Here is a 6,279-nt window from a genome sequence, read left to right on the forward strand (position 1 = left end):
CATATCATACACTACAGTTGAGGAACAATGGGAAAATAATTCTGCTTTGAAAGTTGATCAGCTTGTAAACTCACTTTTGAGAAAATTGCCTTTAAATGTTTTGGTATCTAGTGAAGAGCTTTTCTTCCATTCAACAATGTTCACACCCTCTTAAGCTTTAGCCCCACCCATCTCATTTCACTCTCGGAGTGCACACTTGACGCTCTGGCCGATGATTTGTTTACCTCTGGAAAACATGAAAACAGCCTAACCAGCTCTGCTGGAAACAACTTCATTACGCTTTTTTGCAGATGTTTACTGACACCGGCCATATTCAACGGGTGTTGTACACACATCACGTAACGTTAGCTAACGAGCCAGCCAGCTAATGTTAGCTAGTTAAACAACAATGAACAATGTGCCAACAATGCCACAGTGCTGGGAGCTAACCAACAATGCTCAATGTTATCTAGCTAAAATTAGTCTCTAAATAGAAAAGCCAACAGCTCTGGGAAACGAATAATAATGTCCGCTAGGGAGCCAGCCAGCTAACTTTAGCCTGCTAGCTAACAGTACACTTCAGCTTAAGACATATAGCTAGTTAGCTAGGTAAACAATGAATCTAGCTATGTAAACAATGTTTAAGATCACACACGTCACGTAACGTTAGCTAACGAGCCAGCCAGCTAATGTTAGCTAGCTAGTTAGCTAACAGTACACTTTAGCTTGAAATGAAAACACTTTCTGTCAAAATTAGAAATATCTGGAAATGTAGCTAGCTAACACTAGACTATCTTACCTGTATACATCATCATGCATGATGGATGCGTCTCCCTGTCAGGAATGCCATACCATGGTTGCACTTAGTTTGAAGATGTAATCTGGAGACAGGTGTTTTCTCCATCTCTTTAGCTATCATACTCTAATTCCACTGATTTCAGAAAGTGGAGAGCAACACTTACGCAGCTCCACTACACAATACCTAAAAAAAGCCGCATTTGACAGAATTACCAACACAGACTGACAAGCTCAAATAGACAGAAGCCTTCAACATGGCAGACCAATCCGAACTACTCTCTCGGCATGTCCAGCCCACTCATTATCTCAGCCAATCATGGCTAGTGGGAAGGTTGCTCACTTTTTCTGTGGCTTAACCAACAAGGCTCGTAATTTAACAATTGTGTTTGTATTTACAGATGCCATACAAGTTTGTTATTAAGGCACATGAAAGTTCACATGTTTGAGAATTTGGAATAAAAAAAATGTTTTACGTTCAAACGGCTCTCCTGTGAAGTCGTGACTTGCGACATACGCCTAGTTTCCTGAATGGGCAAAAGTGACTTTGAGCATGGTAGGATTGTCGGTGCCAGGCAAGCCAGATACAGTATCTCAGACATGGCCGCCCTCCTGGGCTTTTCACACACGATAGTGTCTAGGGTTCGAGAATGGTGAGACAAACAAAAAACATCCAGTCAGCGGCAGTCCTGTGGGCGAAAACAGCTCATTGATGAGAGGTTGAAGAAGAATGGCAAGAAACATGCATGCTAACAGGCGGGCCACAAACAGACAAATAATGGCGCAGTACAACAGTGGTGTGCAGAACGACATTTCGGAAAACGTCAATCCTTGTCAGAGATGGGCTATTGAAGCAGACGACTACCAACACTGGTCAATTGAGGAGTGGAAAAACTTTGCCTGGTCTGTCGAATCTCGGTTCCTGTTGCGTCATGCTGATGGCAGAGTCAGGATTTGGCGTAAGCAGCATGAGTCCATGGACCCACCCTGCCTGGTGTCAACGGTACATGTTGGTGTACCGCCATCCAATCTGTAGCAACTGCGTGATGCCATCACGTCAGCATGGACCAACATCCCTGTGAACGTTTCTGACTTGTAGAATCCATGCCCCAAATAATTCAGGATGTTCTGGAGGCAAAAGGGACCCGGTACTAGATGGATGTACCTAATAAACCTACTGGTGAGTGTATGTTCAATATAAATGACCTTGACACCGCAACTAAAATACACAGCAAAATTGGCCCATGTTTCAGTTTGTGCAGGACCTAGAAACCTACATCCAGTGCAAATATTATGCTTGAAAGTTTCTGAGAAAATTATACCCTATTTTCATCCTGCCTATGTGTGCTTGCTATGCTATCATTTTATTTCATTGAGTACACTTTTCCTGTCATAGGCTTGGGTCTTGAAGCATATATCCTTTTCACTTCATATCCATGACTTCAAATACTTGGTCATGTCAAGTGTGAAACCTCAAAGCAGGTTGTTTTTATGTAAGATGCAGATATGTGTATGGCACCTCGACTCCCACTACCACTCCGTGTTAAAAACACCTAGAGTAGGTGATGTGTTTGACCTATATGTTAGATATGAGTGTGAGTGGCAGACAGTTCTAGTGCTCCGATTCAAGCTACCAAGCCCACGGTCTGTTAACCATCACTCTGTTAACAAGCGTTACCTAACATTGCTACTATCTTATCTTATGAGATACCATACGCGGTCACAGAGATAGATAACTCTTGAAATGTATTCTGTCACTACAAAGTTTTTTGCACCTCACATATGGAACAATCTTCAGAATACCCTTCAGTTGGATGCATTGGTGCCTTTTGGGCATTTCAGATTGTTGGTAGAGGACCTCCACTAAAGAACTAATAGTGAAGACGACTCTTCCTAGAGCTGGCCGCCCAGCCAAACTGAGCAATTGGGGGAGAAGGGCCGTGGTCAGGGAGGTGACCAAGTACCCAATGATCACTCTGACAGAGCTCCAGAGTTCCTCTGTGGAGATGGGAATACCTTCCAGAAGGACAACCATCTCTGTAGCACTCCACCAATCAGGCCTTTATGGTAGAGTGGCCAGATGGAAGCCACTCCTCAGTAAAGGTACATGAGAGCCCGCTTGGAGTTTGCCAAAAGGCAGCTAAAAGATTCAGACCATGAGAAACAAGATTATCTGGTCTGAAGAAACCAAGATCAAACTCTTTGGCATGAATGCCAAGGGGATTGCACCATCCCTACGGTGTAGCACAGTTATGGCTGCTTTGCGTGATGTATTGTTATCTCTACCTTCTTGCCCTTTGTGCTCTTGTCTGTGCCCAATAATGTTTGTACCATGTTTTGTGCTGCTACCATGTTGTGTTGTTACCATGCTATGTTGTTGTCTTAGGTCTCTCTTTATGTAGTGTTGTGTTGTCTCGTTGTGATGTGTGTTTTGTCCTATATTTTTATATTTTTATTTGAAAGGCCTTTTGGTAGGCCGTCATTGTAAATAGGAATTTGTTCTTAACTGATTTGCCTAGTTAAATAATAAAAAATGGAGGCGGCAGCATCACGCTGTGGGGATGTTTTTCAGCGGCAAGGACTGGGAGACTAGTCAGGATTGAGGGGAGGGATGAACAGAGCAAAGTACAGAGAGATCCTAGATGAAAACCTGCTCCAGAGCTCTCAGGACCGCAGACTAGGGTGAAGGTTTACCTTCCAACAGGACAACGACCCTAAGCACACAGCCAAGACAATGCAGGAATGGCTAGATATACAGTATATGTTTTTTTTTTTTTTTTTTTTTTACAAATTAATAAAAAATGAAAAGCTGAAATGTCTTGAGTCAATAAGTATTCAACCAATTTATTATGGCCAGCCTAAATAAGTTCTGAAGTAAATATTTGCTTAACAAGTCACATAAGTTGCATGGATTCACTCTGTGTGCAATAATAGTGTTTATCATGATTTTTGAATGACTACCTCATCTCTGTACCCCACACATACAATTAACTGTAAGGTCCCTCAGTCAAGCCACAAAGACCAAGGAGGTTCTCCAATCCCTCGCAAAGGCATTTACTCCCTAAATATATTCGTAGATGGGTAAGAAAAAGAAAAGAAAAGCAGATATTGAATATCCCTTTGAGCATTGTGAAGTTATTAATTACACTTTGGATGTTGTATCAATACACCCAGTCACTACAAAAATACAGACATCCTTCCTAACTCAACAACATTGTAGTTACTCCACAATACTAACCTAATTGACAGAGTGAAAAGAAGGAATCCTGTGCTGAATAGAAAATATTCCAAAACATGCATCCTGTTTGCAACAAGGCACTAAAGTAATACTGCAAAAAATGTGGCGACGCAATTCACTTTTTGTCCTGAAAACAAAGTGTTATGTTTGAGGCAAATCCAATTCAACATATTACTGAGTAACACTCTCCATATTTTCAAGCATAGTGGTGGCTGCATTGTGTTGTGGGTATGCTTGTAATCATTAAGGACTAGGGAGTTTTTGAGAATAAAAAAAATAGATGGAATAGAGCTATGCTAAAACCTGGTTCAGTATACTTTCCATCAGACACTGGGAGATGAATTCACCTTTCAGCAGGACAATAACCTAAAACACAAGTCCAAATCTACACCGGAGTTTCTTACCAAGAAGACGGTGATGTTCCCGAGTGGCCGAGTTACAGTTTTGGCTTAAATCATGAAAATCTATGGCATGAACTGAAAATGTAATWAAAAAAAAAAGAATCATGGGCAATTGTTGAACAAGATGTGGAACGCTCTTAGAGACTTACCTAGAAAGACTCACAGCTGTAATCGCTGCCAAAGGAGCTTCTACAAAGTATGGACTCAGGGGTGTGAATATTTAAGTAAATTAGATATTTCTGCATTTCATTAAAAAAAACATATTTTCACTTTGTCATTATGGGGTATTGTGTGTAGATTGTGTATTGGCTGTAACACAACAAAATGTGGAATAAGTCAAGGGGTATGAATACTTTCTGAAGGCACTATACCTTGTACTTACTGTAAGTTGACATTCACAAGAGAGAAACCTTGTTTGTGCCTCTGTGACAAATACTTATTCCCAGCCCTAGATAGTTATCCTCTTAAAGTGTCGACTGCTGACCGTATTGTGATGGTCCAAGCTTGAACACTCTCCCAAAGTCTTACATGTTTCCCTCCCACTGATCATACAACTGTCTGAGGTGAAAGCAACAGCAAGTCAATCTCATATCATAACACGTGCTTTTCTATGATGGTCTCTGTTTAACCATCTCTCTCTAGGATCTCTACTTTGACCATTGTTACAGTGTGTGCTATATGTGGCTAGTCAGTTTACAGTGCATTGTGTAGGCCTATAAATGGGCTATGCAGCATTGCCATTGTATAAAACATCTACGTCCTCTCATTTCTTTCTTTATCAAGCTCCAAAATGTGTTATTTTGACAACAAAACAGTTTTTTTTCATTTATTTAAAATTAATGAATTGCTTCGGGGCTGCTGGTAGAATATTAATGTGATGTGTGCTCTTGTTTCAAAGTCAGAAGCTGAGCAATTTTATAGAGGCATGTCTTCACCTACACAGCAGAGGAGGGAGGTTACAGCAGCAAGTCTTAAAGGGGAATATCAATAAAAAATAATTGGCAAGTTATGTTGTTGCTCACCTCTATTCAGGGGAATTGATTTCAACCAAAGAGTTTTAATATATCTCAAGAAACACAAAAGGTTATAGAATAGTGTTTATATAACAGATGTTATACCCATAGATCAGGTAGAGCACTGATGTTTGAATCCCACACATACCCCACATATACAATTATCTGTAAGGTCCTTTAGCCGAGCAGTGAATTTCAAACACAGATTCAACCACAAAGACCAGGGAGGTTTTCCAATGCTTCCTCAAGAAGGGCATCTATTTCTAGTGTGCAAAGCTCTTAGAGACTTAGACAGAAAGACACAGCTGTAATCACTGCCAAAGATGAGTCTTAACATTTATTGACTCTGGGATTTGAATACGTATGTAAATTCATTATTTCTGTATTTAATTTAATATATTTGCAAAATGTCTAAAAACATATTTTGACTTTGTCATTATGTGGTATTGTGTGTAGATGGGTGAGAAGAAAAATATATTTAATACATTTTGAATTCAGGCTGTAACACAACAAAATGTGGAAGAAGTCAAGGGGTATGCATAGTTTCTGAAGTATTCAACAGGTTGAATCATTGAATCATTATTTGTGGTTCTCTACAATAAGTTGTACTCATCAGTCTCACACTCATCCAGGAATAGATTTCTGGCCCAGCTTCTCCAGTGGCTGTTGTGCCAAATCTACATTTGATTACAGTTCATTACCAGAAAATGGATTCTTTATCATTTTCAAGTTAAAACGTTTCATTTCCACTTACTAAAAGTTGCATAAAATAGTGACATTTTACATGATTTGATTTAACATTTAATGCCGGAATCCGTACTGGTGAATCAGCCACTTTCGTTTGGGATATTAC

Source organism: Salvelinus sp. IW2-2015, linkage group LG17 (genome assembly GCF_002910315.2).
Source record: "Salvelinus sp. IW2-2015 linkage group LG17, ASM291031v2, whole genome shotgun sequence".
NCBI classification, from domain to species: domain Eukaryota; kingdom Metazoa; phylum Chordata; class Actinopteri; order Salmoniformes; family Salmonidae; genus Salvelinus; species Salvelinus sp. IW2-2015.